The sequence below is a fragment of the Crinia signifera genome, chromosome 6, assembly GCF_055691185.1.
Source record: "Crinia signifera chromosome 6, ASM5569118v1, whole genome shotgun sequence".
Lineage (NCBI taxonomy): Eukaryota > Metazoa > Chordata > Amphibia > Anura > Myobatrachidae > Crinia > Crinia signifera.
The window spans coordinates 63,714,057-63,741,779 of NC_139222.1; the positions used below are offsets into that span (position 1 = coordinate 63,714,057).

At 39.9% G+C, this 27,723-nt stretch overlaps 54 non-coding genes and 6 pseudogenes across 54 annotated transcripts; all 60 read left to right on the forward strand.

The window, feature by feature from the left end:
- The first annotated feature begins 179 nt into the window (after nt 1-179).
- On the forward strand, nt 180-298 carry LOC146011373 (5S ribosomal RNA; annotated as a pseudogene).
- Nucleotides 299-643: 345 nt separating this feature from the next.
- LOC146013852 (5S ribosomal RNA) lies at nt 644-762 on the forward strand. The gene has a single exon (XR_014446818.1). It is a non-coding gene; the product is annotated as a 5S ribosomal RNA (ribosomal RNA).
- A 353-nt stretch (nt 763-1,115) lies between these two features.
- Nucleotides 1,116-1,234, forward strand: LOC146013853 (5S ribosomal RNA). The gene has a single exon (XR_014446819.1). It is a non-coding gene; the product is annotated as a 5S ribosomal RNA (ribosomal RNA).
- Nucleotides 1,235-1,587: 353 nt separating this feature from the next.
- On the forward strand, nt 1,588-1,706 carry LOC146014345 (5S ribosomal RNA). Its single transcript, XR_014447291.1, has one exon. It is a non-coding gene; the product is annotated as a 5S ribosomal RNA (ribosomal RNA).
- Nucleotides 1,707-2,050: 344 nt separating this feature from the next.
- Nucleotides 2,051-2,169, forward strand: LOC146016664 (5S ribosomal RNA). The gene has a single exon (XR_014449547.1). It is a non-coding gene; the product is annotated as a 5S ribosomal RNA (ribosomal RNA).
- A 345-nt stretch (nt 2,170-2,514) lies between these two features.
- LOC146015841 (5S ribosomal RNA) lies at nt 2,515-2,633 on the forward strand. Its single transcript, XR_014448750.1, has one exon. It is a non-coding gene; the product is annotated as a 5S ribosomal RNA (ribosomal RNA).
- Nucleotides 2,634-2,978: 345 nt separating this feature from the next.
- On the forward strand, nt 2,979-3,097 carry LOC146013855 (5S ribosomal RNA). The gene has a single exon (XR_014446821.1). It is a non-coding gene; the product is annotated as a 5S ribosomal RNA (ribosomal RNA).
- A 346-nt stretch (nt 3,098-3,443) lies between these two features.
- LOC146016676 (5S ribosomal RNA) lies at nt 3,444-3,562 on the forward strand. The gene has a single exon (XR_014449559.1). It is a non-coding gene; the product is annotated as a 5S ribosomal RNA (ribosomal RNA).
- Nucleotides 3,563-3,907: 345 nt separating this feature from the next.
- LOC146013856 (5S ribosomal RNA) lies at nt 3,908-4,026 on the forward strand. Its single transcript, XR_014446822.1, has one exon. It is a non-coding gene; the product is annotated as a 5S ribosomal RNA (ribosomal RNA).
- Nucleotides 4,027-4,371: 345 nt separating this feature from the next.
- Nucleotides 4,372-4,490, forward strand: LOC146013857 (5S ribosomal RNA). The gene has a single exon (XR_014446823.1). It is a non-coding gene; the product is annotated as a 5S ribosomal RNA (ribosomal RNA).
- Nucleotides 4,491-4,835: 345 nt separating this feature from the next.
- LOC146013858 (5S ribosomal RNA) lies at nt 4,836-4,954 on the forward strand. Its single transcript, XR_014446824.1, has one exon. It is a non-coding gene; the product is annotated as a 5S ribosomal RNA (ribosomal RNA).
- Nucleotides 4,955-5,299: 345 nt separating this feature from the next.
- LOC146017179 (5S ribosomal RNA) lies at nt 5,300-5,418 on the forward strand. Its single transcript, XR_014450051.1, has one exon. It is a non-coding gene; the product is annotated as a 5S ribosomal RNA (ribosomal RNA).
- Nucleotides 5,419-5,764: 346 nt separating this feature from the next.
- On the forward strand, nt 5,765-5,883 carry LOC146015201 (5S ribosomal RNA). The gene has a single exon (XR_014448129.1). It is a non-coding gene; the product is annotated as a 5S ribosomal RNA (ribosomal RNA).
- Nucleotides 5,884-6,228: 345 nt separating this feature from the next.
- On the forward strand, nt 6,229-6,347 carry LOC146013859 (5S ribosomal RNA). The gene has a single exon (XR_014446825.1). It is a non-coding gene; the product is annotated as a 5S ribosomal RNA (ribosomal RNA).
- Nucleotides 6,348-6,692: 345 nt separating this feature from the next.
- On the forward strand, nt 6,693-6,811 carry LOC146010546 (5S ribosomal RNA; annotated as a pseudogene).
- Nucleotides 6,812-7,157: 346 nt separating this feature from the next.
- Nucleotides 7,158-7,276, forward strand: LOC146013952 (5S ribosomal RNA). Its single transcript, XR_014446913.1, has one exon. It is a non-coding gene; the product is annotated as a 5S ribosomal RNA (ribosomal RNA).
- A 345-nt stretch (nt 7,277-7,621) lies between these two features.
- LOC146015711 (5S ribosomal RNA) lies at nt 7,622-7,740 on the forward strand. The gene has a single exon (XR_014448623.1). It is a non-coding gene; the product is annotated as a 5S ribosomal RNA (ribosomal RNA).
- Nucleotides 7,741-8,085: 345 nt separating this feature from the next.
- On the forward strand, nt 8,086-8,204 carry LOC146014149 (5S ribosomal RNA). Its single transcript, XR_014447103.1, has one exon. It is a non-coding gene; the product is annotated as a 5S ribosomal RNA (ribosomal RNA).
- A 345-nt stretch (nt 8,205-8,549) lies between these two features.
- Nucleotides 8,550-8,668, forward strand: LOC146013052 (5S ribosomal RNA). The gene has a single exon (XR_014446039.1). It is a non-coding gene; the product is annotated as a 5S ribosomal RNA (ribosomal RNA).
- A 345-nt stretch (nt 8,669-9,013) lies between these two features.
- LOC146015712 (5S ribosomal RNA) lies at nt 9,014-9,132 on the forward strand. Its single transcript, XR_014448624.1, has one exon. It is a non-coding gene; the product is annotated as a 5S ribosomal RNA (ribosomal RNA).
- Nucleotides 9,133-9,477: 345 nt separating this feature from the next.
- Nucleotides 9,478-9,596, forward strand: LOC146016137 (5S ribosomal RNA). Its single transcript, XR_014449036.1, has one exon. It is a non-coding gene; the product is annotated as a 5S ribosomal RNA (ribosomal RNA).
- Nucleotides 9,597-9,942: 346 nt separating this feature from the next.
- On the forward strand, nt 9,943-10,060 carry LOC146017370 (5S ribosomal RNA). Its single transcript, XR_014450245.1, has one exon. It is a non-coding gene; the product is annotated as a 5S ribosomal RNA (ribosomal RNA).
- Nucleotides 10,061-10,405: 345 nt separating this feature from the next.
- On the forward strand, nt 10,406-10,524 carry LOC146014150 (5S ribosomal RNA). Its single transcript, XR_014447104.1, has one exon. It is a non-coding gene; the product is annotated as a 5S ribosomal RNA (ribosomal RNA).
- Nucleotides 10,525-10,870: 346 nt separating this feature from the next.
- Nucleotides 10,871-10,989, forward strand: LOC146016313 (5S ribosomal RNA). Its single transcript, XR_014449209.1, has one exon. It is a non-coding gene; the product is annotated as a 5S ribosomal RNA (ribosomal RNA).
- A 345-nt stretch (nt 10,990-11,334) lies between these two features.
- LOC146013860 (5S ribosomal RNA) lies at nt 11,335-11,453 on the forward strand. Its single transcript, XR_014446826.1, has one exon. It is a non-coding gene; the product is annotated as a 5S ribosomal RNA (ribosomal RNA).
- Nucleotides 11,454-11,798: 345 nt separating this feature from the next.
- LOC146015713 (5S ribosomal RNA) lies at nt 11,799-11,917 on the forward strand. The gene has a single exon (XR_014448625.1). It is a non-coding gene; the product is annotated as a 5S ribosomal RNA (ribosomal RNA).
- Nucleotides 11,918-12,263: 346 nt separating this feature from the next.
- On the forward strand, nt 12,264-12,382 carry LOC146015202 (5S ribosomal RNA). Its single transcript, XR_014448130.1, has one exon. It is a non-coding gene; the product is annotated as a 5S ribosomal RNA (ribosomal RNA).
- Nucleotides 12,383-12,727: 345 nt separating this feature from the next.
- LOC146013862 (5S ribosomal RNA) lies at nt 12,728-12,846 on the forward strand. Its single transcript, XR_014446827.1, has one exon. It is a non-coding gene; the product is annotated as a 5S ribosomal RNA (ribosomal RNA).
- A 345-nt stretch (nt 12,847-13,191) lies between these two features.
- LOC146010547 (5S ribosomal RNA) lies at nt 13,192-13,310 on the forward strand (annotated as a pseudogene).
- A 346-nt stretch (nt 13,311-13,656) lies between these two features.
- On the forward strand, nt 13,657-13,775 carry LOC146013953 (5S ribosomal RNA). The gene has a single exon (XR_014446914.1). It is a non-coding gene; the product is annotated as a 5S ribosomal RNA (ribosomal RNA).
- Nucleotides 13,776-14,120: 345 nt separating this feature from the next.
- LOC146015714 (5S ribosomal RNA) lies at nt 14,121-14,239 on the forward strand. The gene has a single exon (XR_014448627.1). It is a non-coding gene; the product is annotated as a 5S ribosomal RNA (ribosomal RNA).
- Nucleotides 14,240-14,584: 345 nt separating this feature from the next.
- Nucleotides 14,585-14,703, forward strand: LOC146014151 (5S ribosomal RNA). The gene has a single exon (XR_014447105.1). It is a non-coding gene; the product is annotated as a 5S ribosomal RNA (ribosomal RNA).
- A 345-nt stretch (nt 14,704-15,048) lies between these two features.
- Nucleotides 15,049-15,167, forward strand: LOC146013063 (5S ribosomal RNA). The gene has a single exon (XR_014446050.1). It is a non-coding gene; the product is annotated as a 5S ribosomal RNA (ribosomal RNA).
- A 345-nt stretch (nt 15,168-15,512) lies between these two features.
- On the forward strand, nt 15,513-15,631 carry LOC146015715 (5S ribosomal RNA). The gene has a single exon (XR_014448628.1). It is a non-coding gene; the product is annotated as a 5S ribosomal RNA (ribosomal RNA).
- A 345-nt stretch (nt 15,632-15,976) lies between these two features.
- On the forward strand, nt 15,977-16,095 carry LOC146013863 (5S ribosomal RNA). Its single transcript, XR_014446828.1, has one exon. It is a non-coding gene; the product is annotated as a 5S ribosomal RNA (ribosomal RNA).
- Nucleotides 16,096-16,440: 345 nt separating this feature from the next.
- On the forward strand, nt 16,441-16,559 carry LOC146017581 (5S ribosomal RNA). Its single transcript, XR_014450448.1, has one exon. It is a non-coding gene; the product is annotated as a 5S ribosomal RNA (ribosomal RNA).
- A 346-nt stretch (nt 16,560-16,905) lies between these two features.
- LOC146015389 (5S ribosomal RNA) lies at nt 16,906-17,024 on the forward strand. The gene has a single exon (XR_014448312.1). It is a non-coding gene; the product is annotated as a 5S ribosomal RNA (ribosomal RNA).
- A 345-nt stretch (nt 17,025-17,369) lies between these two features.
- LOC146017326 (5S ribosomal RNA) lies at nt 17,370-17,488 on the forward strand. The gene has a single exon (XR_014450203.1). It is a non-coding gene; the product is annotated as a 5S ribosomal RNA (ribosomal RNA).
- Nucleotides 17,489-17,833: 345 nt separating this feature from the next.
- LOC146014152 (5S ribosomal RNA) lies at nt 17,834-17,952 on the forward strand. Its single transcript, XR_014447106.1, has one exon. It is a non-coding gene; the product is annotated as a 5S ribosomal RNA (ribosomal RNA).
- A 346-nt stretch (nt 17,953-18,298) lies between these two features.
- LOC146016315 (5S ribosomal RNA) lies at nt 18,299-18,417 on the forward strand. The gene has a single exon (XR_014449211.1). It is a non-coding gene; the product is annotated as a 5S ribosomal RNA (ribosomal RNA).
- Nucleotides 18,418-18,762: 345 nt separating this feature from the next.
- Nucleotides 18,763-18,881, forward strand: LOC146015233 (5S ribosomal RNA). Its single transcript, XR_014448161.1, has one exon. It is a non-coding gene; the product is annotated as a 5S ribosomal RNA (ribosomal RNA).
- Nucleotides 18,882-19,226: 345 nt separating this feature from the next.
- On the forward strand, nt 19,227-19,345 carry LOC146013864 (5S ribosomal RNA). The gene has a single exon (XR_014446829.1). It is a non-coding gene; the product is annotated as a 5S ribosomal RNA (ribosomal RNA).
- Nucleotides 19,346-19,690: 345 nt separating this feature from the next.
- Nucleotides 19,691-19,809, forward strand: LOC146017453 (5S ribosomal RNA). Its single transcript, XR_014450324.1, has one exon. It is a non-coding gene; the product is annotated as a 5S ribosomal RNA (ribosomal RNA).
- A 320-nt stretch (nt 19,810-20,129) lies between these two features.
- On the forward strand, nt 20,130-20,248 carry LOC146017582 (5S ribosomal RNA). Its single transcript, XR_014450449.1, has one exon. It is a non-coding gene; the product is annotated as a 5S ribosomal RNA (ribosomal RNA).
- A 346-nt stretch (nt 20,249-20,594) lies between these two features.
- On the forward strand, nt 20,595-20,713 carry LOC146015390 (5S ribosomal RNA). Its single transcript, XR_014448313.1, has one exon. It is a non-coding gene; the product is annotated as a 5S ribosomal RNA (ribosomal RNA).
- A 345-nt stretch (nt 20,714-21,058) lies between these two features.
- Nucleotides 21,059-21,177, forward strand: LOC146017327 (5S ribosomal RNA). Its single transcript, XR_014450204.1, has one exon. It is a non-coding gene; the product is annotated as a 5S ribosomal RNA (ribosomal RNA).
- Nucleotides 21,178-21,522: 345 nt separating this feature from the next.
- LOC146011515 (5S ribosomal RNA) lies at nt 21,523-21,631 on the forward strand (annotated as a pseudogene).
- Nucleotides 21,632-21,976: 345 nt separating this feature from the next.
- On the forward strand, nt 21,977-22,095 carry LOC146013865 (5S ribosomal RNA). The gene has a single exon (XR_014446830.1). It is a non-coding gene; the product is annotated as a 5S ribosomal RNA (ribosomal RNA).
- Nucleotides 22,096-22,440: 345 nt separating this feature from the next.
- LOC146010460 (5S ribosomal RNA) lies at nt 22,441-22,559 on the forward strand (annotated as a pseudogene).
- A 345-nt stretch (nt 22,560-22,904) lies between these two features.
- Nucleotides 22,905-23,023, forward strand: LOC146013867 (5S ribosomal RNA). Its single transcript, XR_014446832.1, has one exon. It is a non-coding gene; the product is annotated as a 5S ribosomal RNA (ribosomal RNA).
- A 345-nt stretch (nt 23,024-23,368) lies between these two features.
- On the forward strand, nt 23,369-23,487 carry LOC146011374 (5S ribosomal RNA; annotated as a pseudogene).
- A 345-nt stretch (nt 23,488-23,832) lies between these two features.
- LOC146013868 (5S ribosomal RNA) lies at nt 23,833-23,951 on the forward strand. The gene has a single exon (XR_014446833.1). It is a non-coding gene; the product is annotated as a 5S ribosomal RNA (ribosomal RNA).
- A 353-nt stretch (nt 23,952-24,304) lies between these two features.
- On the forward strand, nt 24,305-24,423 carry LOC146013869 (5S ribosomal RNA). The gene has a single exon (XR_014446834.1). It is a non-coding gene; the product is annotated as a 5S ribosomal RNA (ribosomal RNA).
- Nucleotides 24,424-24,776: 353 nt separating this feature from the next.
- Nucleotides 24,777-24,895, forward strand: LOC146014346 (5S ribosomal RNA). The gene has a single exon (XR_014447293.1). It is a non-coding gene; the product is annotated as a 5S ribosomal RNA (ribosomal RNA).
- Nucleotides 24,896-25,239: 344 nt separating this feature from the next.
- On the forward strand, nt 25,240-25,358 carry LOC146016688 (5S ribosomal RNA). The gene has a single exon (XR_014449570.1). It is a non-coding gene; the product is annotated as a 5S ribosomal RNA (ribosomal RNA).
- A 345-nt stretch (nt 25,359-25,703) lies between these two features.
- On the forward strand, nt 25,704-25,822 carry LOC146015843 (5S ribosomal RNA). Its single transcript, XR_014448752.1, has one exon. It is a non-coding gene; the product is annotated as a 5S ribosomal RNA (ribosomal RNA).
- Nucleotides 25,823-26,167: 345 nt separating this feature from the next.
- LOC146013870 (5S ribosomal RNA) lies at nt 26,168-26,286 on the forward strand. Its single transcript, XR_014446835.1, has one exon. It is a non-coding gene; the product is annotated as a 5S ribosomal RNA (ribosomal RNA).
- Nucleotides 26,287-26,632: 346 nt separating this feature from the next.
- On the forward strand, nt 26,633-26,751 carry LOC146016699 (5S ribosomal RNA). Its single transcript, XR_014449581.1, has one exon. It is a non-coding gene; the product is annotated as a 5S ribosomal RNA (ribosomal RNA).
- A 345-nt stretch (nt 26,752-27,096) lies between these two features.
- Nucleotides 27,097-27,215, forward strand: LOC146013871 (5S ribosomal RNA). The gene has a single exon (XR_014446836.1). It is a non-coding gene; the product is annotated as a 5S ribosomal RNA (ribosomal RNA).
- A 345-nt stretch (nt 27,216-27,560) lies between these two features.
- LOC146013872 (5S ribosomal RNA) lies at nt 27,561-27,679 on the forward strand. The gene has a single exon (XR_014446837.1). It is a non-coding gene; the product is annotated as a 5S ribosomal RNA (ribosomal RNA).
- Nucleotides 27,680-27,723: the final 44 nt, after the last annotated feature.

Consider the following 27,723-nt stretch of genomic DNA (forward strand, 5'->3'; position numbering starts at 1 on the left):
AAACAGTGTTGAGCCTCTTTAGTAGTTTAATTTAAGACCCCCTGCTAATATCATGTCCTGTAGGTCTTTTTACATTACCAACACATGATTTTTTTCAGTAATCCAATACAGTTAGCAAACTTTTTTATTAGCTTACCTGGTGATAGAAGTAGAAGAGGGCAAAAAAGTGCCTGTATTTCACCTACAGCCATACCACATTGGATAGGCCCAATCTCGTCTGTTCTTGGAAGCTAAGCAGTGTTGGGCCTGTTTAGTAATTGGGTGGGAGACCACATGGGAACACCAAGTGCTGTAGGTTTTTTCACATTACAGGCAAATTGTTTTTATTCTCTAGCTATTTATATTGGAAACTTTTTCTTTTTATTGCCAGCACAGACATTTGGAAGAGGTCAAACAGACACAATAGCCATCACCTAAAGACTTACCACACTGTTTAGGCTCAATTCCAACTGCTTTTGGCAGCTAAACAGTGTTGAGCCTCTTTTGTAGTTTAATTTAAGACCCCCTGCTAATATCATGTCCTGTAGGTCTTTTTACATTACCAACACATGATTTTTTTCAGTAATCCAATACAGTCAGCAAACTTTTTTATTAGCTTACCTGGTGATAGAAGTAGAAGAGGGCAAAAAAGTGCCTGTATTTCACCTACAGCCATACCACATTGGATAGGCCCAATCTCGTCTGATCTTGGAAGCTAAGCAGTGTTGGGCCTGGTTAGTACTTGGGTGGGAGACCACATGGGAACACCAGGTGCTGTAGGTTTTTTCACATTACAGGCAAATTGTTTTTATTCTCTATCTATTTAAATTGGAAACTTTTTCTTTTTATTGCCAGTACAGACATTTGGAAGAGGTCAAACAGACACAATAGCCATCACCTAAAGACTTACCACACTGTTTAGGCCCAATTCCAACTTTTGGCAGCTTTTGGCAGCTAAACAGTGTTGAGCCTGTTTAGTAGTTTAATTTAAGACCCCCTGCTAATATCATGTCCTGTAGGTCTTTTTACATTACCAACACATGATTTTTTTTAAGTAAGCCAATACAGTTAGGAAACTTTTTTATTAGCTTACCTGGTGATAGAAGTAGCAGAGGGCAAAAAAGTGCCTGTATCTCACCTACAGCCATACCACATTGGATAGGCCCAATCTCGTCTGATCTTGGAAGCTAAGCAGTGTTGGGCCTGGTTAGTACTTGGGTGGGAGACCACATGGGAACACCAGGTGCTGTAGGTTTTTTCACATTACAGGCAAATTGTTTTTATTCTCTATCTATTTAAATTGGAAACTTTTTCTTTTTATTGCCAGTACAGACATTTGGAAGAGGTCAAACAGACACAATAGCCATCACCTAAAGACTTACCACACTGTTTAGGCCCAATTCCAACTTTTGGCAGCTTTTGGCAGCTAAACAGTGTTGAGCCTGTTTAGTAGTTTAATTTAAGACCCCCTGCTAATATCATGTCCTGTAGGTCTTTTTACATTACCAACACATGATTTTTTTTAAGTAAGCCAATACAGTTAGGAAACTTTTTTATTAGCTTACCTGGTGATAGAAGTAGCAGAGGGCAAAAAAGTGCCTGTATCTCACCTACAGCCATACCACATTGGATAGGCCCAATCTCGTCTGATCTTGGAAGCTAAGCAGTGTTGGGCCTGGTTAGTACTTGGGTGGGAGACCACCTGTGAACACCAGGTGCTGTAGGTTTTTTCACATTACTGGCAAATTGTTTTTATTCTCTAGCTATTTAATTTGGAAACTTTTTCTATTTATTGCCAGCACAGACATTTTGAAGAGGTCAAACAGACACAATAGCCATCACCTAAAGACTTACCACACTGTTTAGGCTCAATTCCAACTGCTTTTGGCAGCTAAACAGTGTTGAGCCACTTTTGTAGTTTAATTTAAGACCCCCTGCTAATATCATGTCCTGTAGTCTTTTTACATTACCAACACATGATTTTTTTCAGTAAGCCAATACAGTTAGGAAACTTTTGTATTAGCTTACCTGGTGATAGAAGTAGAAGAGGGCAAAAAAATGCCTGTATCTCACCTACAGCCATACCACATTGGATAGGCCCAATCTCGTCTGATCTTGGAAGCTAAGCAGTGTTGGGCCTGGTTAGTACTTGGGTGGGAGACCACCTGGGAACACCAGGTGCTGTAGGTTTTTTCACATTACTGGCAAATTGTTTTTATTCTCTAGCTATTTATATTGGAAACTTTTTCTTTTTATTGCCAGCACAGACATTTGGAAGAGGTCAAACAGACACACTAGCCATCACCTAAAGACTTACCACACTGTTTAGGCTCAATTCCAACTGCTTTTGGCAGCTAAACAGTGTTGAGCCTCTTTTGTAGTTTAATTTAAGACCCCCTGCTAATATCATGTCCTGTAGGTCTTTTTACATTACCAACACATGATTTTTTTCAGTAAGCCAATACAGTTAGGAAACTTTTTTATTAGCTTACCTTGTGATAGAAGTAGAAGAGGGCAAAAAAGTGCCTGTATCTCACCTACAGCCATACCACATTGGATAGGCCCAATCTCGTCTGATCTTGGAAGCTAAGCAGTGTTGGGCCTAGTTAGTACTTGGGTGGGAGACCACATGGGAACACCAGGTGCTGTAGGTTTTTTCACATTACAGGCAAATTGTTTTTATTCTCTAGCTATTTAAATTGGAAACTTTTTCTTTTTATTGCCAGCACAGACATTTGGAAGAGGTCAAACAGACACAATAGCCATCACCTAAAGACTTACCACACTGTTTAGGCTCAATTCCAACCGCTTTTGGCAGCTAAACAGTGTTGAGCCTCTTTTGTAGTTTAATTTAAGACCCCCTGCTAATATCATGTCCTGTAGGTCTTTTTACATTACCAACACATGATTTTTTTCAGTAAGCCAATACAGTTAGGAAACTTTTGTATTAGCTTACCTGGTGATAGAAGTAGAAGAGGGCAAAAAAGTGCTTTTAACTCACCTACAGCCATACCACATTGGATAGGCCCAATCTCGTCTGATCTTGGAAGCTAAGCAGTGTTGGGCCTGGTTAGTACTTGGGTGGGAGACCACATGGGAACACCAGGTGCTGTAGGTTTTTTCACATTACAGGCAAATTGTTTTTATTCTCTAGCTATTTAAATTGGAAACTTTTTCTTTTTATTGCCAGTACAGACATTTGGAAGAGGTCAAACAGACACAATAGCCATCACCTAAAGACTTACCACACTGTTTAGGCCCAATTCCAACTGCTTTTGGCAGCTAAACAGTGTTGAGCCTGTTTAGTAGTTTAATTTAAGACCCTCTGCTAATATCATGTCCTGTAGGTCTTTTTACATTACCAACACATGATTTTTTTTCAGTAAGCCAATACAGTTAGGAAACTTTTGTATTAGCTTACCTGGTGATAGAAGTAGAAGAGGGCAAAAAAGTGCCTGTATCTCACCTACAGCCATACCACATTGGATAGGCCCAATCTCGTCTGATCTTGGAAGCTAAGCAGTGTTGGGCCTGGTTAGTACTTGGGTGGGAGACCACCTGGGAACACCAGGTGCTGTAGGTTTTTTCACATTACTGGCAAATTGTTTTTATTCTCTAGCTATTTAAATTGGAAAAATTTTCTTTTTATTGCCAGCACAGACATTTGGAAGAGGTCAAACAGACACAATAGCCATCACCTAAAGACTTACCACACTGTTTAGGCTCAATTCCAACCGCTTTTGGCAGCTAAACAGTGTTGAGCCTCTTTTGTAGTTTAATTTTAGACCCCCTGCTAATATCATGTCCTGTAGGTCTTTTTACATTACCAACACATGATTTTTTTCAGTAAGCCAATACAGTTAGGAAACTTTTGTATTAGCTTACCTGGTGATAGAAGTAGAAGAGGGCAAAAAAGTGCTTTTAACTCACCTACAGCCATACCACATTGGATAGGCCCAATCTCGTCTGATCTTGGAAGCTAAGCAGTGTTGGGCCTGGTTAGTACTTGGGTGGGAGACCACATGGGAACACCAGGTGCTGTAGGTTTTTTCACATTACTGGCAAATTGTTTTTATTCTCTAGCTATTTAAATTGGAAACTTTTTCTTTTTATTGCCAGTACAGACATTTGGAAGAGGTCAAACAGACACAATAGCCATCACCTAAAGACTTACCACACTGTTTAGGCCCAATTCCAACTGCTTTTGGCAGCTAAACAGTGTTGATCCTCTTTAGTAGTTTAATTTAAGACCCCCTGCTAATATCATGTCCTGTAGGTCTTTTTACATTACCAACACATGATTTTTTTCAGTAAGCCAATACAGTTAGGAAACTTTTGTATTAGCTTACCTGGTGATAGAAGTAGAAGAGGGCAAAAAAGTGCCTGTATCTCACCTACAGCCATACCACATTGGATAGGCCCAATCTCGTCTGATCTTGGAAGCTAAGCAGTGTTGGGCCTGGTTAGTACTTGGGTGGGAGACCACATGGGAACACCAGGTGCTGTAGGTTTTTTCACATTACAGGCAAATTGTTTTTATTCTCTAGCTATTTAAATTGGAAACTTTTTCTTTTTATTGCCAGCACAGACATTTGGAAGAGGTCAAACAGACACAATAGCCATCACCTAAAGACTTACCACACTGTTTAGGCCCAATTCCAACTGCTTTTGGCAGCTAAACAGTGTTGAGCCTCTTTTGTAGTTTAATTTAAGACCCCCTGCTAATATCATGTCCTGTAGGTCTTTTTACATTACCAACACATGATTTTTTTCAGTAAGCCAATACAGTTAGGAAACTTTTTTATTAGCTTACCTACTGATAGAAGTAGAAGAGGGCAAAAAAGTGCCTGTATTTCACCTACAGCCATACCACATTGGATAGGCCCAATCTCGTCTGATCTTGGAAGCTAAGCAGTGTTGGGCCTGGTTAGTACTTGGGTGGGAGACCACATGGGAACACCAGGTGCTGTAGGTTTTTTCACATTACTGGCAAATTGTTTTTATTCTCTAGCTATTTAAATTGGAAACTTTTTCTTTTTATTGCCAGTACAGACATTTGGAAGAGGTCAAACAGACACAATAGCCATCACCTAAAGACTTACCACACTGTTTAGGCCCAATTCCAACTGCTTTTGGCAGCTAAACAGTGTTGAGCCTCTTTAGTAGTTTAATTTAAGACCCCCTGCTAATATCATGTCCTGTAGGTCTTTTTACATTACCAACACATGATTTTTTTCAGTAAGCCAATACAGTTAGGAAACTTTTTTATTAGCTTACCTGGTGATAGAAGTAGAAGAGGGCAAAAAATTGCCCATATTTCACCTACAGCCATACCACATTGGATAGGCCCAATCTCGTCTGTTCTTGGAAGCTAAGCAGTGTTGGGCCTGGTTAGTACTTGGGTGGGAGATCACATGGGAACACCAGGTGCTGTAGGTTTTTTCACATTACAAGCAAATTGTTTTTATTCTCTAGCTATTTATATTGGAAACTTTTTCTTTTTATTGCCAGCACAGACATTTGGAAGAGGTCAAACAGACACAATAGCCATCACCTAAAGACTTACCACACTGTTTAGGCTCAATTCCAACTGCTTTTGGCAGCTAAACAGTGTTGAGCCTCTTTTGTAGTTTAATTTAAGACCCCCTGCTAATATCTTGTCCTGTAGGTCTTTTTACATTACCAACACATGATTTTTTTTCAGTAAGCCAATACAGTTAGGAAACTTTTGTATTAGCTTACCTGGTGATAGAAGTAGAAGAGGGCAAAAAAGTGGCTTTAACTCACCTACAGCCATACCACATTGGATAGGCCCAATCTCGTCTGATCTTGGAAGCTAAGCAGTGTTGGGCCTGGTTAGTACTTGGGTGGTAGACCACATGGGAACACCAGGTGCTGTAGGTTTTTTCACATTACTGGCAAATTGTTTTTATTCTCTAGCTATTTAAGTAGGAAACTTTTTCTTTTTATTGCCAGCACAGACATTTGGAAGAGGTCAAACAGACACAATAGCCATCACCTAAAGACTTACCACACTGTTTAGGCCCAATTCTAACTGCTTTTGGCAGCTAAACAGTGTTGAGCCTCTTTAGTAGTTTAATTTAAGACCCCCTGCTAATATCATGTCCTGTAGGTCTTTTTACATTACCAACACATGATTTTTTTCAGTAAGCCAATACAGTTAGGAAACTTTTGTATTAGCTTACCTGGTGATAGAAGTAGAAGAGGGCAAAAAAGTGCCTTTAACTCACCTACAGCCATACCACATTGGATAGGCCCAATCTCGTCTGATCTTGGAAGCTAAGCAGTGTTGGGCCTGGTTAGTACTTGGGTGGGAGACCACATGGGAACACCAGGTGCTGTAGGTTTTTTCACATTACTGGCAAATTGTTTTTATTCTCTAGCTATTTAAATAGGAAACTTTATCTTTTTATTGCCAGCACAGACATTTGGAAGAGGTCAAACAGACACAATAGCCATCACCTAAAGACTTACCAAACTGTTTAGGCCCAATTCCAACTGCTTTTGGCAGCTAAACAGTGTTGGGCCTCTTTAGTAGTTTAATTTAAGACTCCCTGCTAATATCATGTCCTGTAGGTCTTTTTACATTACCAACACATGATTTTTTTCAGTAAGCCAATACAGTTAGGAAACTTTTTTATTAGCTTACCTGGTGATAGAAGTAGAAGAGGGCAAAAAAGTGCCTGTATCTCACATACAGCCATAACACATTGGATAGGCCCAATCTCGTCTGATCTTGGAAGCTAAGCAGTGTTGGGCCTGGTTAGTACTTGGGTGGGAGACCACATGGGAACACCAGGTGCTGTAGGTTTTTTCACATTACAGTCAAATTGTTTTTATTCTCTAGCTATTTAAATTGGAAACTTTTTCTTTTTATTGCCAGTACAGACATTTGGAAGAGGTCAAACAGACACAATAGCCATCACCTAAAGACTTGCCACACTGTTTAGGCCCAATTCCAACTGCTTTTGGCAGCTAAACAGTGTTGAGCCTGTTTAGTAGTTTAATTTAAGACCCCCTGCTAATATCATGTCCTGTAGGTCTTTTTACTTTACCAACACATGATTTTTTTCAGTAAGCCAATACAGTTAGGAAACTTTTGTATTAGCTTACCTGGTGATAGAAGTAGAAGAGGGCAAAAAAAGTGCCTGTATCTCACCTACAGCCATACCACATTGGATAGGCCCAATCTCGTCTGATCTTGGAAGCTAAGCAGTGCTGGGCCTGGTTAGTACTTGGGTGGGAGACCACCTGGGAACACCAGGTGCTGTAGGTTTTTTCACATTACTGGCAAATTGTTTTTATTCTCTAGCTATATATATATGAAACTTTTTCTTTTTATTGCCAGCACAGACATTTGGAAGAGGTCAAACAGACACACTAGCCATCACCTAAAGACTTACCACACTGTTTCGGCTCAATTCCAACTGCTTTTGGCAGCTAAACAGTGTTGAGCCTCTTTTGTAGTTTAATTTAAGACCCCCTTCTAATATCATGTCCTGTAGGTCTTTTTACATTTCCAACACATGATTTTTTTCAGTAAGCCAATACAGTTAGGAAACTTTTTTATTAGCTTACCTGGTGATAGAAGTAGAAGAGGGCAAAAAATTGCCCATATTTCACCTACAGCCATACCACATTGGATAGGCCCAATCTCGTCTGTTCTTGGAAGCTAAGCAGTGTTGGGCCTGGTTAGTACTTGGGTGGGAGACCACATGGGAACACCAGGTGCTGTAGGTTTTTTCACATTACTGGCAAATTGTTTTTATTCTCTAGCTATTTAAATTGGAAACTTTTTCTTTTTATTGCCAGCACAGACATTTGGAAGAGGTCAAACAGACATAATAGCCATCACCTAAAGACTTACCACACTGTTTAGGCCCAATTCCAACTGCTTTTGGCAGCTAAACAGTGTTGAGCCTCTTTTGTAGTTTAATTTAAGACCCCCTGCTAATATCATGTCCTGTAGGTCTTTTTACATTACCAACACATGATTTTTTTCAGTAAGCCAATACAGTTAGGAAACTTTTTTATTAGCTTACCTTGTGATAGAAGTAGAAGAGGGCAAAAAAGTGCCTGTATCTCACCTACAGTCATACCACATTGGATAGGCCCAATCTCGTCTGATCTTGGAAGCTAAGCAGTGTTGGGCCTGGTTAGTACTTGGGTGGGAGACCACATGGGAACACCAGGTGCTGTAGGTTTTTTCACATTACTGGCAAATTGTTTTTATTCTCTAGCTATTTAAATAGGAAACTTTTTCTTTTTATTGCCAGCACAGACATTTGGAAGAGGTCAAACAGACACAATAGCCATCACCTAAAGACTTACCACACTGTTTAGGCCCAATTCCAACTGCTTTTGGCAGCTAAACAGTGTTGATCCTCTTTAGTAGTTTAATTTAAGACCCCCTGCTAATATCATGTCCTGTAGGTCTTTTTACATTACCAACACATGATTTTTTTCAGTAAGCCAATACAGTTAGGAAACTTTTTTATTAGCTTACCTGGTGATAGAAGTAGAAGAGGGCAAAAAAGTGCCTGTATCTCACCTACAGCCATACCACATTGGATAGGCCCAATCTCATCTGATCTTGGAAGCTAAGCAGTGTTGGGCCTGGTTAGTACTTGGGTGGGAGACCACATGGGAACACCAGGTGCTGTAGGTTTTTTCACATTACAGGCAAATTGTTTTTATTCTCTAGCTATTTAAATTGGAAACTTTTTCTTTTTATTGCCAGTACAGACATTTGGAAGAGGTCAAACAGACACAATAGCCATCACCTAAAGACTTACCACACTGTTTAGGCCCAATTCCAACTGCTTTTGGCAGCTAAACAGTGTTGAGCCTCTTTAGTAGTTTAATTTAAGACCCCCTGCTAATATCATGTCCTGTAGGTCTTTTTACATTACCAACACATGATTTTTTTCAGTAAGCCAATACAGTTAGGAAACTTTTGTATTAGCTTACCTGGTGATAGAAGTAGAAGAGGGCAAAAAATTGCCCATATTTCACCTACAGCCATACCACATTGGATAGGCCCAATCTCGTCTGTTCTTGGAAGCTAAGCAGTGTTGGGCCTGGTTAGTACTTGGGTGGGAGACCACATGGGAACACCAGGTGCTGTAGGTTTTTTCACATTACAAGCAAATTGTTTTTATTCTCTAGCTATTTATATTGGAAACTTTTTCTTTTTATTGCCAGCACAGACATTTGGAAGAGGTCAAACAGACACAATAGCCATCACCTAAAGACTTACCACACTGTTTAGGCTCAATTCCAACTGCTTTTGGCAGCTAAACAGTGTTGAGCCTCTTTTGTAGTTTAATTTAAGACCCCCTGCTAATATCATGTCCTGTAGGTCTTTTTACATTACCAACACATGATTTTTTTCAGTAAGCCAATACAGTTAGGAAACTTTTGTATTAGCTTACCTGGTGATAGAAGTAGAAGAGGGCAAAAAAGTGGCTTTAACTCACCTACAGCCATACCACATTGGATAGGCCCAATCTCGTCTGATCTTGGAAGCTAAGCAGTGTTGGGCCTGGTTAGTACTTGGGTGGGAGACCACATGGGAACACCAAGTGCTGTAGGTTTTTTCACATTACAGTCAAATTGTTTTTATTCTCTAGCTATTTAAATTGGAAACTTTTTCTTTTTATTGCCAGTACAGACATTTGGAAGAGGTCAAACAGACACAATAGCCATCACCTAAAGACTTGCCACACTGTTTAGGCCCAATTCCAACTGCTTTTGGCAGCTAAACAGTGTTGAGCCTGTTTAGTAGTTTAATTTAAGACCCCCTGCTAATATCATGTCCTGTAGGTCTTTTTACTTTACCAACACATGATTTTTTTCAGTAAGCCAATACAGTTAGGAAACTTTTGTATTAGCTTACCTGGTGATAGAAGTAGAAGAGGGCAAAAAAAGTGCCTGTATCTCACCTACAGCCATACCACATTGGATAGGCCCAATCTCGTCTGATCTTGGAAGCTAAGCAGTGCTGGGCCTGGTTAGTACTTGGTGGGAGACCACCTGGGAACACCAGGTGCTGTAGGGTTTTTCACATTACTGGCAAATTGTTTTTATTCTCTAGCTATATATATATAAAACTTTTTCTTTTTATTGCCAGCACAGACATTTGGAAGAGGTCAAACAGACACACTAGCCATCACCTAAAGACTTACCACACTGTTTAGGCCCAATTCCAACTGCTTTTGGCAGCTAAACAGTGTTGAGCCTCTTTTGTAGTTTAATTTAAGACCCCCTGCTAATATCATGTCCTGTAGGTCTTTTTACATTACCAACACATGATTTTTTTCAGTAAGCCAATACAGTTAGGAAACTTTTTTATTAGCTTACCTTGTGATAGAAGTAGAAGAGGGCAAAAAAGTGCCTGTATCTCACCTACAGTCATACCACATTGGATAGGCCCAATCTCGTCTGATCTTGGAAGCTAAGCAGTGTTGGGCCTGGTTAGTACTTGGGTGGGAGACCACATGGGAACACCAGGTGCTGTAGGTTTTTTCACATTACAGTCAAATTGTTTTTATTCTCTAGCTATTTAAATTGGAAACTTTTTCTTTTTATTGCCAGTACAGACATTTGGAAGAGGTCAAACAGACACAATAGCCATCACCTAAAGACTTGCCACACTGTTTAGGCCCAATTCCAACTGCTTTTGGCAGCTAAACAGTGTTGAGCCTGTTTAGTAGTTTAATTTAAGACCCCCTGCTAATATCATGTCCTGTAGGTCTTTTTACTTTACCAACACATGATTTTTTTCAGTAAGCCAATACAGTTAGGAAACTTTTGTATTAGCTTACCTGGTGATAGAAGTAGAAGAGGGCAAAAAAAGTGCCTGTATCTCACCTACAGACATACCACATTGGATAGGCCCAATCTCGTCTGATCTTGGAAGCTAAGCAGTGCTGGGCCTGGTTAGTACTTGGGTGGGAGACCACCTGGGAACACCAGGTGCTGTAGGTTTTTTCACATTACTGGCAAATTGTTTTTATTCTCTAGCTATATATATATGAAACTTTTTCTTTTTATTGCCAGCACAGACATTTGGAAGAGGTCAAACAGACACACTAGCCATCACCTAAAGACTTACCACACTGTTTCGGCTCAATTCCAACTGCTTTTGGCAGCTAAACAGTGTTGAGCCTCTTTTGTAGTTTAATTTAAGACCCCCTGCTAATATCATGTCCTGTAGGTCTTTTTACATTACCAACACATGATTTTTTTCAGTAAGCCAATACAGTTAGGAAACTTTTTTATTAGCTTACCTACTGATAGAAGTAGAAGAGGGCAAAAAAGTGCCTGTATTTCACCTACAGCCATACCACATTGGATAGGCCCAATCTCGTCTGATCTTGGAAGCTAAGCAGTGTTGGGCCTGGTTAGTACTTGGGTGGGAGACCACATGGGAACACCAGGTGCTGTAGGTTTTTTCACATTACTGGCAAATTGTTTTTATTCTCTAGCTATTTAAATTGGAAACTTTTTCTTTTTATTGCCAGTACAGACATTTGGAAGAGGTCAAACAGACACAATAGCCATCACCTAAAGACTTACCACACTGTTTAGGCCCAATTCCAACTGCTTTTGGCAGCTAAACAGTGTTGAGCCTCTTTAGTAGTTTAATTTAAGACCCCCTGCTAATATCATGTCCTGTAGGTCTTTTTACATTACCAACACATGATTTTTTTCAGTAAGCCAATACAGTTAGGAAACTTTTTTATTAGCTTACCTGGTGATAGAAGTAGAAGAGGGCAAAAAATTGCCCATATTTCACCTACAGCCATACCACATTGGATAGGCCCAATCTCGTCTGTTCTTGGAAGCTAAGCAGTGTTGGGCCTGGTTAGTACTTGGGTGGGAGACCACATGGGAACACCAGGTGCTGTAGGTTTTTTCACATTACAAGCAAATTGTTTTTATTCTCTAGCTATTTATATTGGAAACTTTTTCTTTTTATTGCCAGCACAGACATTTGGAAGAGGTCAAACAGACACAATAGCCATCACCTAAAGACTTACCACACTGTTTAGGCTCAATTCCAACTGCTTTTGGCAGCTAAACAGTGTTGAGCCTCTTTTGTAGTTTAATTTAAGACCCCCTGCTAATATCATGTCCTGTAGGTCTTTTTACATTACCAACACATGATTTTTTTTCAGTAAGCCAATACAGTTAGGAAACTTTTGTATTAGCTTACCTGGTGATAGAAGTAGAAGAGGGCAAAAAAGTGGCTTTAACTCACCTACAGCCATACCACATTGGATAGGCCCAATCTCGTCTGATCTTGGAAGCTAAGCAGTGTTGGGCCTGGTTAGTACTTGGGTGGTAGACCACATGGGAACACCAGGTGCTGTAGGTTTTTTCACATTACTGGCAAATTGTTTTTATTCTCTAGCTATTTAAGTAGGAAACTTTTTCTTTTTATTGCCAGCACAGACATTTGGAAGAGGTCAAACAGACACAATAGCCATCACCTAAAGACTTACCACACTGTTTAGGCCCAATTCTAACTGCTTTTGGCAGCTAAACAGTGTTGAGCCTCTTTAGTAGTTTAATTTAAGACCCCCTGCTAATATCATGTCCTGTAGGTCTTTTTACATTACCAACACATGATTTTTTTCAGTAAGCCAATACAGTTAGGAAACTTTTGTATTAGCTTACCTGGTGATAGAAGTAGAAGAGGGCAAAAAAGTGCCTTTAACTCACCTACAGCCATACCACATTGGATAGGCCCAATCTCGTCTGATCTTGGAAGCTAAGCAGTGTTGGGCCTGGTTAGTACTTGGGTGGGAGACCACATGGGAACACCAGGTGCTGTAGGTTTTTTCACATTACTGGCAAATTGTTTTTATTCTCTAGCTATTTAAATAGGAAACTTTATCTTTTTATTGCCAGCACAGACATTTGGAAGAGGTCAAACAGACACAATAGCCATCACCTAAAGACTTACCAAACTGTTTAGGCCCAATTCCAACTGCTTTTGGCAGCTAAACAGTGTTGGGCCTCTTTAGTAGTTTAATTTAAGACTCCCTGCTAATATCATGTCCTGTAGGTCTTTTTACATTACCAACACATGATTTTTTTCAGTAAGCCAATACAGTTAGGAAACTTTTTTATTAGCTTACCTGGTGATAGAAGTAGAAGAGGGCAAAAAAGTGCCTGTATCTCACATACAGCCATAACACATTGGATAGGCCCAATCTCGTCTGATCTTGGAAGCTAAGCAGTGTTGGGCCTGGTTAGTACTTGGGTGGGAGACCACATGGGAACACCAGGTGCTGTAGGTTTTTTCACATTACAGTCAAATTGTTTTTATTCTCTAGCTATTTAAATTGGAAACTTTTTCTTTTTATTGCCAGTACAGACATTTGGAAGAGGTCAAACAGACACAATAGCCATCACCTAAAGACTTGCCACACTGTTTAGGCCCAATTCCAACTGCTTTTGGCAGCTAAACAGTGTTGAGCCTGTTTAGTAGTTTAATTTAAGACCCCCTGCTAATATCATGTCCTGTAGGTCTTTTTACTTTACCAACACATGATTTTTTTCAGTAAGCCAATACAGTTAGGAAACTTTTGTATTAGCTTACCTGGTGATAGAAGTAGAAGAGGGCAAAAAAAGTGCCTGTATCTCACCTACAGCCATACCACATTGGATAGGCCCAATCTCGTCTGATCTTGGAAGCTAAGCAGTGCTGGGCCTGGTTAGTACTTGGGTGGGAGACCACCTGGGAACACCAGGTGCTGTAGGTTTTTTCACATTACTGGCAAATTGTTTTTATTCTCTAGCTATATATATATGAAACTTTTTCTTTTTATTGCCAGCACAGACATTTGGAAGAGGTCAAACAGACACACTAGCCATCACCTAAAGACTTACCACACTGTTTCGGCTCAATTCCAACTGCTTTTGGCAGCTAAACAGTGTTGAGCCTCTTTTGTAGTTTAATTTAAGACCCCCTTCTAATATCATGTCCTGTAGGTCTTTTTACATTTCCAACACATGATTTTTTTCAGTAAGCCAATACAGTTAGGAAACTTTTTTATTAGCTTACCTGGTGATAGAAGTAGAAGAGGGCAAAAAATTGCCCATATTTCACCTACAGCCATACCACATTGGATAGGCCCAATCTCGTCTGTTCTTGGAAGCTAAGCAGTGTTGGGCCTGGTTAGTACTTGGGTGGGAGACCACATGGGAACACCAGGTGCTGTAGGTTTTTTCACATTACTGGCAAATTGTTTTTATTCTCTAGCTATTTAAATTGGAAACTTTTTCTTTTTATTGCCAGCACAGACATTTGGAAGAGGTCAAACAGACATAATAGCCATCACCTAAAGACTTACCACACTGTTTAGGCCCAATTCCAACTGCTTTTGGCAGCTAAACAGTGTTGAGCCTCTTTTGTAGTTTAATTTAAGACCCCCTGCTAATATCATGTCCTGTAGGTCTTTTTACATTACCAACACATGATTTTTTTCAGTAAGCCAATACAGTTAGGAAACTTTTTTATTAGCTTACCTTGTGATAGAAGTAGAAGAGGGCAAAAAAGTGCCTGTATCTCACCTACAGTCATACCACATTGGATAGGCCCAATCTCGTCTGATCTTGGAAGCTAAGCAGTGTTGGGCCTGGTTAGTACTTGGGTGGGAGACCACATGGGAACACCAGGTGCTGTAGGTTTTTTCACATTACTGGCAAATTGTTTTTATTCTCTAGCTATTTAAATAGGAAACTTTTTCTTTTTATTGCCAGCACAGACATTTGGAAGAGGTCAAACAGACACAATAGCCATCACCTAAAGACTTACCACACTGTTTAGGCCCAATTCCAACTGCTTTTGGCAGCTAAACAGTGTTGATCCTCTTTAGTAGTTTAATTTAAGACCCCCTGCTAATATCATGTCCTGTAGGTCTTTTTACATTACCAACACATGATTTTTTTCAGTAAGCCAATACAGTTAGGAAACTTTTTTATTAGCTTACCTGGTGATAGAAGTAGAAGAGGGCAAAAAAGTGCCTGTATCTCACCTACAGCCATACCACATTGGATAGGCCCAATCTCATCTGATCTTGGAAGCTAAGCAGTGTTGGGCCTGGTTAGTACTTGGGTGGGAGACCACATGGGAACACCAGGTGCTGTAGGTTTTTTCACATTACAGGCAAATTGTTTTTATTCTCTAGCTATTTAAATTGGAAACTTTTTCTTTTTATTGCCAGTACAGACATTTGGAAGAGGTCAAACAGACACAATAGCCATCACCTAAAGACTTACCACACTGTTTAGGCCCAATTCCAACTGCTTTTGGCAGCTAAACAGTGTTGAGCCTCTTTAGTAGTTTAATTTAAGACCCCCTGCTAATATCATGTCCTGTAGGTCTTTTTACATTACCAACACATGATTTTTTTCAGTAAGCCAATACAGTTAGGAAACTTTTGTATTAGCTTACCTGGTGATAGAAGTAGAAGAGGGCAAAAAATTGCCCATATTTCACCTACAGCCATACCACATTGGATAGGCCCAATCTCGTCTGTTCTTGGAAGCTAAGCAGTGTTGGGCCTGGTTAGTACTTGGGTGGGAGACCACATGGGAACACCAGGTGCTGTAGGTTTTTTCACATTACAAGCAAATTGTTTTTATTCTCTAGCTATTTATATTGGAAACTTTTTCTTTTTATTGCCAGCACAGACATTTGGAAGAGGTCAAACAGACACAATAGCCATCACCTAAAGACTTACCACACTGTTTAGGCTCAATTCCAACTGCTTTTGGCAGCTAAACAGTGTTGAGCCTCTTTTGTAGTTTAATTTAAGACCCCCTGCTAATATCATGTCCTGTAGGTCTTTTTACATTACCAACACATGATTTTTTTCAGTAAGCCAATACAGTTAGGAAACTTTTGTATTAGCTTACCTGGTGATAGAAGTAGAAGAGGGCAAAAAAGTGGCTTTAACTCACCTACAGCCATACCACATTGGATAGGCCCAATCTCGTCTGATCTTGGAAGCTAAGCAGTGTTGGGCCTGGTTAGTACTTGGGTGGGAGACCACATGGGAACACCAGGTGCTGTAGGTTTTTTCACATTACTGGCAAATTGTTTTTATTCTCTAGCTATTTAAGTAGGAAACTTTTTCTTTTTATTGCCAGCACAGACATTTGGAAGAGGTCAAACAGACACAATAGCCATCACCTAAAGACTTACCAAACTGTTTAGGCCCAATTCCGACTGCTTTTGGCAGCTAAACAGTGTTGGGCCTCTTTAGTAGTTTAATTTAAGACTCCCTGCTAATATCATGTCCTGTAGGTCTTTTTACATTACCAACACATGATTTTTTTCAGTAAGCCAATACAGTTAGGAAACTTTTTTATTAGCTTACCTGGTGATAGAAGTAGAAGAGGGCAAAAAAGTGCCTGTATCTCACATACAGCCATACCACATTGGATAGGCCCAATCTCGTCTGATCTTGGAAGCTAAGCAGTGTTGGGCCTGGTTAGTACTTGGGTGGGAGACCACATGGGAACACCAAGTGCTGTAGGTTTTTTCACATTACAGTCAAATTGTTTTTATTCTCTAGCTATTTAAATTGGAAACTTTTTCTTTTTATTGCCAGTACAGACATTTGGAAGAGGTCAAACAGACACAATAGCCATCACCTAAAGACTTGCCACACTGTTTAGGCCCAATTCCAACTGCTTTTGGCAGCTAAACAGTGTTGAGCCTGTTTAGTAGTTTAATTTAAGACCCCCTGCTAATATCATGTCCTGTAGGTCTTTTTACTTTACCAACACATGATTTTTTTCAGTAAGCCAATACAGTTAGGAAACTTTTGTATTAGCTTACCTGGTGATAGAAGTAGAAGAGGGCAAAAAAAGTGCCTGTATCTCACCTACAGCCATACCACATTGGATAGGCCCAATCTCGTCTGATCTTGGAAGCTAAGCAGTGCTGGGCCTGGTTAGTACTTGGGTGGGAGACCACCTGGGAACACCAGGTGCTGTAGGGTTTTTCACATTACTGGCAAATTGTTTTTATTCTCTAGCTATATATATATAAAACTTTTTCTTTTTATTGCCAGCACAGACATTTGGAAGAGGTCAAACAGACACACTAGCCATCACCTAAAGACTTACCACACTGTTTCGGCTCAATTCCAACTGCTTTTGGCAGCTAAACAGTGTTGAGCCTCTTTTGTAGTTTAATTTAAGACCCCCTTCTAATATCATGTCCTGTAGGTCTTTTTACATTACCAACACATGATTTTTTTCAGTAAGCCAATACAGTTAGGAAACTTTTGTATTAGCTTACCTGGTGATAGAAGTAGAAGAGGGCAAAAAAGTGCCTGTATCTCAACTACAGCCATACCACATTGGATAGGCCCAATCTCGTCTGATCTTGGAAGCTAAGCAGTGTTGGGCCTGGTTAGTACTTGGGTGGGAGACCACATGGGAACACCAGGTGCGGTAGGTTTTTTCACATTACTGGCAAATTGTTTTTATTCTCTAGCTATTTAAATTGGAAACTTTTTCTTTTTATTGCCAGTACAGACATTTGGAAGAGGTCAAACAGACATAATAGCCATCACCTAAAGACTTACCACACTGTTTAGGCCCAATTCCAACTGCTTTTGGCAGCTAAACAGTGTTGAGCCTCTTTTGTAGTTTAATTTAAGACCCCCTGCTAATATCATGTCCTGTAGGTCTTTTTACATTACCAACACATGATTTTTTTCAGTAAGCCAATACAGTTAGGAAACTTTTTTATTAGCTTACCTTGTGATAGAAGTAGAAGAGGGCAAAAAAGTGCCTGTATCTCACCTACAGTCATACCACATTGGATAGGCCCAATCTCGTCTGATCTTGGAAGCTAAGCAGTGTTGGGCCTGGTTAGTACTTGGGTGGGAGACCACATGGGAACACCAGGTGCTGTAGGTTTTTTCACATTACAGTCAAATTGTTTTTATTCTCTAGCTATTTAAATTGGAAACTTTTTCTTTTTATTGCCAGTACAGACATTTGGAAGAGGTCAAACAGACACAATAGCCATCACCTAAAGACTTGCCACACTGTTTAGGCCCAATTCCAACTGCTTTTGGCAGCTAAACAGTGTTGAGCCTGTTTAGTAGTTTAATTTAAGACCCCCTGCTAATATCATGTCCTGTAGGTCTTTTTACTTTACCAACACATGATTTTTTTCAGTAAGCCAATACAGTTAGGAAACTTTTGTATTAGCTTACCTGGTGATAGAAGTAGAAGAGGGCAAAAAAAGTGCCTGTATCTCACCTACAGACATACCACATTGGATAGGCCCAATCTCGTCTGATCTTGGAAGCTAAGCAGTGCTGGGCCTGGTTAGTACTTGGGTGGGAGACCACCTGGGAACACCAGGTGCTGTAGGTTTTTTCACATTACTGGCAAATTGTTTTTATTCTCTAGCTATATATATATGAAACTTTTTCTTTTTATTGCCAGCACAGACATTTGGAAGAGGTCAAACAGACACACTAGCCATCACCTAAAGACTTACCACACTGTTTCGGCTCAATTCCAACTGCTTTTGGCAGCTAAACAGTGTTGAGCCTCTTTTGTAGTTTAATTTAAGACCCCCTTCTAATATCATGTCCTGTAGGTCTTTTTACATTACCAACACATGATTTTTTTCAGTAAGCCAATACAGTTAGGAAACTTTTGTATTAGCTTACCTGGTGATAGAAGTAGAAGAGGGCAAAAAAGTGCCTGTATCTCAACTACAGCCATACCACATTGGATAGGCCCAATCTCGTCTGATCTTGGAAGCTAAGCAGTGTTGGGCCTGGTTAGTACTTGGGTGGGAGACCACATGGGAACACCAGGTGCTGTAGGTTTTTTCACATTACTGGCAAATTGTTTTTATTCTCTAGCTATTTAAATTGGAAACTTTTTCTTTTTATTGCCAGTACAGACATTTGGAAGAGGTCAAACAGACATAATAGCCATCACCTAAAGACTTACCACACTGTTTAGGCTCAATTCCAACTGCTTTTGGCAGCTAAACAGTGTTGAGCCTCTTTTGTAGTTTAATTTAAGACCCCCTGCTAATATCATGTCCTGTAGGTCTTTTTACATTACCAACACATGATTTTTTTCAGTAAGCCAATACAGTTAGGAAACTTTTGTATTAGCTTACCTGGTGATAGAAGTAGAAGAGGGCAAAAAAGTGGCTTTAACTCACCTACAGCCATACCACATTGGATAGGCCCAATCTCGTCTGATCTTGGAAGCTAAGCAGTGTTGGGCCTGGTTAGTACTTGGGTGGGAGACCACATGGGAACACCAGGTGCTGTAGGTTTTTTCACATTACTGGCAAATTGTTTTTATTCTCTAGCTATTTAAGTAGGAAACTTTTTCTTTTTATTGCCAGCACAGACATTTGGAAGAGGTCAAACAGACACAATAGCCATCACCTAAAGACTTACCACACTGTTTAGGCCCAATTCTAACTGCTTTTGGCAGCTAAACAGTGTTGAGCCTCTTTAGTAGTTTAATTTAAGACCCCCTGCTAATATCATGTCCTGTAGGTCTTTTTACATTACCAACACATGATTTTTTTCAGTAAGCCAATACAGTTAGGAAACTTTTGTATTAGCTTACCTGGTGATAGAAGTAGAAGAGGGCAAAAAAGTGCCTTTAACTCACCTACAGCCATACCACATTGGATAGGCCCAATCTTGTCTGATCTTGGAAGCTAAGCAGTGTTGGGCCTGGATAGTACTTGGGTGGTAGACCACATGGGAACACCAGGTGCTGTAGGTTTTTTCACATTACTGGCAAATTGTTTTTATTCTCTAGCTATTTAAATAGGAAACTTTATCTTTTTATTGCCAGCACAGACATTTGGAAGAGGTCAAGACTTACCAAACTGTTTAGGCCCAATTCCGACTGCTTTTGGCAGCTAAACAGTGTTGGGCCTCTTTAGTAGTTTAATTTAAGACTCCCTGCTAATATCATGTCCTGTAGGTCTTTTTACATTACCAACACATGATTTTTTTCAGTAAGCCAATACAGTTAGGAAACTTTTTTATTAGCTTACCTGGTGATAGAAGTAGAAGAGGGCAAAAAAGTGCCTGTATCTCACATACAGCCATACCACATTGGATAGGCCCAATCTCGTCTGATCTTGGAAGCTAAGCAGTGTTGGGCCTGGTTAGTACTTGGGTGGGAGACCACATGGGAACACCAAGTGCTGTAGGTTTTTTCACATTACAGTCAAATTGTTTTTATTCTCTAGCTATTTAAATTGGAAACTTTTTCTTTTTATTGCCAGTACAGACATTTGGAAGAGGTCAAACAGACACAATAGCCATCACCTAAAGACTTGCCACACTGTTTAGGCCCAATTCCAACTGCTTTTGGCAGCTAAACAGTGTTGAGCCTGTTTAGTAGTTTAATTTAAGACCCCCTGCTAATATCATGTCCTGTAGGTCTTTTTACTTTACCAACACATGATTTTTTTCAGTAAGCCAATACAGTTAGGAAACTTTTGTATTAGCTTACCTGGTGATAGAAGTAGAAGAGGGCAAAAAAAGTGCCTGTATCTCACCTACAGCCATACCACATTGGATAGGCCCAATCTCGTCTGATCTTGGAAGCTAAGCAGTGCTGGGCCTGGTTAGTACTTGGGTGGGAGACCACCTGGGAACACCAGGTGCTGTAGGGTTTTTCACATTACTGGCAAATTGTTTTTATTCTCTAGCTATATATATATAAAACTTTTTCTTTTTATTGCCAGCACAGACATTTGGAAGAGGTCAAACAGACACACTAGCCATCACCTAAATACTTACCACACTGTTTCGGCTCAATTCCAACTGCTTTTGGCAGCTAAACAGTGTTGAGCCTCTTTTGTAGTTTAATTTAAGACCCCCTTCTAATATCATGTCCTGTAGGTCTTTTTACATTACCAACACATGATTTTTTTCAGTAAGCCAATACAGTTAGGAAACTTTTGTATTAGCTTACCTGGTGATAGAAGTAGAAGAGGGCAAAAAAGTGCCTGTATCTCAACTACAGCCATACCACATTGGATAGGCCCAATCTCGTCTGATCTTGGAAGCTAAGCAGTGTTGGGCCTGGTTAGTACTTGGGTGGGAGACCACATGGGAACACCAGGTGCGGTAGGTTTTTTCACATTACTGGCAAATTGTTTTTATTCTCTAGCTATTTAAATTGGAAACTTTTTCTTTTTATTGCCAGTACAGACATTTGGAAGAGGTCAAACAGACATAATAGCCATCACCTAAAGACTTACCACACTGTTTAGGCCCAATTCCAACTGCTTTTGGCAGCTAAACAGTGTTGAGCCTCTTTTGTAGTTTAATTTAAGACCCCCTGCTAATATCATGTCCTGTAGGTCTTTTTACATTACCAACACATGATTTTTTTCAGTAAGCCAATACAGTTAGGAAACTTTTTTATTAGCTTACCTTGTGATAGAAGTAGAAGAGGGCAAAAAAGTGCCTGTATCTCACCTACAGTCATACCACATTGGATAGGCCTGATCTTGGAAGCTAAGCAGTGTTGGGCCTGGTTAGTACTTGGGTGGGAGACCACATGGGAACACCAGGTGCTGTAGGTTTTTTCACATTACTGGCAAATTGTTTTTATTCTCTAGCTATTTAAATTTGAAACTTTTTCTTTTTATTGCCAGTACAGACATTTGGAAGAGGTCAAACAGACACAATAGCCATCACCTAAAGACTTACCACACTGTTTAGGCCCAATTCCAACTGCTTTTGGCAGCTAAACAGTGTTGAGCCTCTTTAGTAGTTTAATTTAAGACCCCCTGCTAATATCATGTCCTGTAGGTCTTTTTACATTACCAACACATGATTTTTTTCAGTAAGCCAATACAGTTAGGAAACTTTTTTATTAGCTTACCTGGTGATAGAAGTAGAAGAGGGCAAAAAAGTGCCTGTATCTCACCTACAGCCATACCACATTGGATAGGCCCAATCTCGTCTGATCTTGGAAGCTAAGCAGTGTTGGGCCTGGTTAGTACTTGGGTGGGAGACCACATGGGAACACCAGGTGCTGTAGGTTTTTTCACATTACAGGCAAATTGTTTTTATTCTCTAGCTATTTAAATTGGAAACTTTTTCTTTTTATTGCCAGTACAGACATTTGGAAGAGGTCAAACAGACACAATAGCCATCACCTAAAGACTTACCACACTGTTTAGGCCCAATTCCAACTGCTTTTGGCAGCTAAACAGTGTTGAGCCTCTTTAGTAGTTTAATTTAAGACCCCCTGCTAATATCATGTCCTGTAGGTATTTTTACATTACCAACACATGATTTTTTTCAGTAAGCCAATACAGTTAGGAAACTTTTTTATTAGCTTACCTGGTGATAGAAGTAGAAGAGGGCAAAAAAGTGCCTGTATTACACCTACAGCCATACCACATTGGATAGGCCCAATCTCGTCTGTTCTTGGAAGCTAAGCAGTGTTGGGCCTGGTTAGTAATTGGGTGGGAGACCACATGGGAACACCAGGTGCTGTAGGTTTTTTCACATTACAGGCAAATTGTTTTTATTCTCTAGCTATTTATATTGGAAACTTTTTCTTTTTATTGCCAGCACAGACATTTGGAAGAGGTCAAACAGACACAATAGCCATCACCTAAAGACTTACCACACTGTTTAGGCTCAATTCCAACTGCTTTTGGCAGCTAAACAGTGTTGAGCCTCTTTTGTAGTTTAATTTAAGACCCCCTGCTAATATCATGTCCTGTAGGTCTTTTTACATTACCAACACATGATTTTTTTCAGTAAGCCAATACAGTTAGGAAACTTTTGTATTAGCTTACCTGGTGATAGAAGTAGAAGAGGGCAAAAAAGTGGCTTTAACTCACCTACAGCCATACCACATTGGATAGGCCCAATCTCGTCTGATCTTGGAAGCTAAGCAGTGTTGGGCCTGGTTAGTACTTGGGTGGGAGACCACATGGGAACACCAGGTGCTGTAGGTTTTTTCACATTACTGGCAAATTGTTTTTATTCTCTATCTATTTAAATTGGAAACTTTTTCTTTTTATTGCCAGTACAGACATTTGGAAGAGGTCAAACAGACACAATAGCCATCACATAAAGACTTACCACACTGTTTAGGCCCAATTCCAACTGCTTTTGGCAGCTAAACAGTGTTGAGCCTCTTTAGTAGTTTAATTTAAGACCCCCTGCTAATATCATGTCCTGTAGGTCTTTTTACATTACCAACACATGATTTTTTTCAGTAATCCAATACAGTTAGCAAACTTTTTTATTAGCTTACCTGATGATAGAAGTAGAAGAGGGCAAAAAAGTGCCTGTATTTCACCTACAGCCATACCACATTGGATAGGCCCAATCTCGTCTGTTCTTGGAAGCTAAGCAGTGTTGGGCCTGTTTAGTAATTGGGTGGGAGACCACATGGGAACACCAAGTGCTGTAGGTTTTTTCACATTACAGGCAAATTGTTTTTATTCTCTAGCTATTTATATTGGAAACTTTTTCTTTTTATTGCCAGCACAGACATTTGGAAGAGGTCAAACAGACACAATAGCCATCACCTAAAGACTTACCACACTGTTTAGGCTCAATTCCAACTGCTTTTGGCAGCTAAACAGTGTTTAGCCTCTTTTGTAGTTTAATTTAAGACCCCCTGCTAATATCATGTCCTGTAGGTCTTTTTACATTACCAACACATGATTTTTTTCAGTAATCCAATACAGTCAGCAAACTTTTTTATTAGCTTACCTGGTGATAGAAGTAGAAGAGGGCAAAAAAGTGCCTGTATTTCACCTACAGCCATACCACATTGGATAGGCCCAATCTCGTCTGATCTTGGAAGCTAAGCAGTGTTGGGCCTGGTTAGTACTTGGGTGGGAGACCACATGGGAACACCAGGTGCTGTAGGTTTTTTCACATTACAGGCAAATTGTTTTTATTCTCTATCTATTTAAATTGGAAACTTTTTCTTTTTATTGCCAGTACAGACATTTGGAAGAGGTCAAACAGACACAATAGCCATCACCTAAAGACTTACCACACTGTTTAGGCCCAATTCCAACTTTTGGCAGCTTTTGGCAGCTAAACAGTGTTGAGCCTGTTTAGTAGTTTAATTTAAGACCCCCTGCTAATATCATGTCCTGTAGGTCTTTTTACATTACCAACACATGATTTTTTTTAAGTAAGCCAATACAGTTAGGAAACTTTTTTATTAGCTTACCTGGTGATAGAAGTAGCAGAGGGCAAAAAAGTGCCTGTATCTCACCTACAGCCATACCACATTGGATAGGCCCAATCTCGTCTGATCTTGGAAGCTAAGCAGTGTTGGGCCTGGTTAGTACTTGGGTGGGAGACCACATGGGAACACCAGGTGCTGTAGGTTTTTTCACATTACAGGCAAATTGTTTTTATTCTCTATCTATTTAAATTGGAAACTTTTTCTTTTTATTGCCAGTACAGACATTTGGAAGAGGTCAAACAGACACAATAGCCATCACCTAAAGACTTACCACACTGTTTAGGCCCAATTCCAACTTTTGGCAGCTTTTGGCAGCTAAACAGTGTTGAGCCTGTTTAGTAGTTTAATTTAAGACCCCCTGCTAATATCATGTCCTGTAGGTCTTTTTACATTACCAACACATGATTTTTTTTAAGTAAGCCAATACAGTTAGGAAACTTTTTTATTAGCTTACCTGGTGATAGAAGTAGCAGAGGGCAAAAAAGTGCCTGTATCTCACCTACAGCCATACCACATTGGATAGGCCCAATCTCGTCTGATCTTGGAAGCTAAGCAGTGTTGGGCCTGGTTAGTACTTGGGTGGGAGACCACCTGTGAACACCAGGTGCTGTAGGTTTTTTCACATTACTGGCAAATTGTTTTTATTCTCTAGCTATTTAATTTGGAAACTTTTTCTATTTATTGCCAGCACAGACATTTTGAAGAGGTCAAACAGACACAATAGCCATCACCTAAAGACTTACCACACTGTTTAGGCTCAATTCCAACTGCTTTTGGCAGCTAAACAGTGTTGAGCCACTTTTGTAGTTTAATTTAAGACCCCCTGCTAATATCATGTCCTGTAGTCTTTTTACATTACCAACACATGATTTTTTTCAGTAAGCCAATACAGTTAGGAAACTTTTGTATTAGCTTACCTGGTGATAGAAGTAGAAGAGGGCAAAAAAATGCCTGTATCTCACCTACAGCCATACCACATTGGATAGGCCCAATCTCGTCTGATCTTGGAAGCTAAGCAGTGTTGGGCCTGGTTAGTACTTGGGTGGGAGACCACCTGGGAACACCAGGTGCTGTAGGTTTTTTCACATTACTGGCAAATTGTTTTTATTCTCTAGCTATTTATATTGGAAACTTTTTCTTTTTATTGCCAGCACAGACATTTGGAAGAGGTCAAACAGACACACTAGCCATCACCTAAAGACTTACCACACTGTTTAGGCTCAATTCCAACTGCTTTTGGCAGCTAAACAGTGTTGAGCCTCTTTTGTAGTTTAATTTAAGACCCCCTGCTAATATCATGTCCTGTAGGTCTTTTTACATTACCAACACATGATTTTTTTCAGTAAGCCAATACAGTTAGGAAACTTTTTTATTAGCTTACCTTGTGATAGAAGTAGAAGAGGGCAAAAAAGTGCCTGTATCTCACCTACAGCCATACCACATTGGATAGGCCCAATCTCGTCTGATCTTGGAAGCTAAGCAGTGTTGGGCCTAGTTAGTACTTGGGTGGGAGACCACATGGGAACACCAGGTGCTGTAGGTTTTTTCACATTACAGGCAAATTGTTTTTATTCTCTAGCTATTTAAATTGGAAACTTTTTCTTTTTATTGCCAGCACAGACATTTGGAAGAGGTCAAACAGACACAATAGCCATCACCTAAAGACTTACCACACTGTTTAGGCTCAATTCCAACCGCTTTTGGCAGCTAAACAGTGTTGAGCCTCTTTTGTAGTTTAATTTAAGACCCCCTGCTAATATCATGTCCTGTAGGTCTTTTTACATTACCAACACATGATTTTTTTCAGTAAGCCAATACAGTTAGGAAACTTTTGTATTAGCTTACCTGGTGATAGAAGTAGAAGAGGGCAAAAAAGTGCTTTTAACTCACCTACAGCCATACCACATTGGATAGGCCCAATCTCGTCTGATCTTGGAAGCTAAGCAGTGTTGGGCCTGGTTAGTACTTGGGTGGGAGACCACATGGGAACACCAGGTGCTGTAGGTTTTTTCACATTACAGGCAAATTGTTTTTATTCTCTAGCTATTTAAATTGGAAACTTTTTCTTTTTATTGCCAGTACAGACATTTGGAAGAGGTCAAACAGACACAATAGCCATCACCTAAAGACTTACCACACTGTTTAGGCCCAATTCCAACTGCTTTTGGCAGCTAAACAGTGTTGAGCCTGTTTAGTAGTTTAATTTAAGACCCTCTGCTAATATCATGTCCTGTAGGTCTTTTTACATTACCAACACATGATTTTTTTTCAGTAAGCCAATACAGTTAGGAAACTTTTGTATTAGCTTACCTGGTGATAGAAGTAGAAGAGGGCAAAAAAGTGCCTGTATCTCACCTACAGCCATACCACATTGGATAGGCCCAATCTCGTCTGATCTTGGAAGCTAAGCAGTGTTGGGCCTGGTTAGTACTTGGGTGGGAGACCACCTGGGAACACCAGGTGCTGTAGGTTTTTTCACATTACTGGCAAATTGTTTTTATTCTCTAGCTATTTAAATTGGAAAAATTTTCTTTTTATTGCCAGCACAGACATTTGGAAGAGGTCAAACAGACACAATAGCCATCACCTAAAGACTTACCACACTGTTTAGGCTCAATTCCAACCGCTTTTGGCAGCTAAACAGTGTTGAGCCTCTTTTGTAGTTTAATTTTAGACCCCCTGCTAATATCATGTCCTGTAGGTCTTTTTACATTACCAACACATGATTTTTTTCAGTAAGCCAATACAGTTAGGAAACTTTTGTATTAGCTTACCTGGTGATAGAAGTAGAAGAGGGCAAAAAAGTGCTTTTAACTCACCTACAGCCATACCACATTGGATAGGCCCAATCTCGTCTGATCTTGGAAGCTAAGCAGTGTTGGGCCTGGTTAGTACTTGGGTGGGAGACCACATGGGAACACCAGGTGCTGTAGGTTTTTTCACATTACTGGCAAATTGTTTTTATTCTCTAGCTATTTAAATTGGAAACTTTTTCTTTTTATTGCCAGTACAGACATTTGGAAGAGGTCAAACAGACACAATAGCCATCACCTAAAGACTTACCACACTGTTTAGGCCCAATTCCAACTGCTTTTGGCAGCTAAACAGTGTTGATCCTCTTTAGTAGTTTAATTTAAGACCCCCTGCTAATATCATGTCCTGTAGGTCTTTTTACATTACCAACACATGATTTTTTTCAGTAAGCCAATACAGTTAGGAAACTTTTGTATTAGCTTACCTGGTGATAGAAGTAGAAGAGGGCAAAAAAGTGCCTGTATCTCACCTACAGCCATACCACATTGGATAGGCCCAATCTCGTCTGATCTTGGAAGCTAAGCAGTGTTGGGCCTGGTTAGTACTTGGGTGGGAGACCACATGGGAACACCAGGTGCTGTAGGTTTTTTCACATTACAGGCAAATTGTTTTTATTCTCTAGCTATTTAA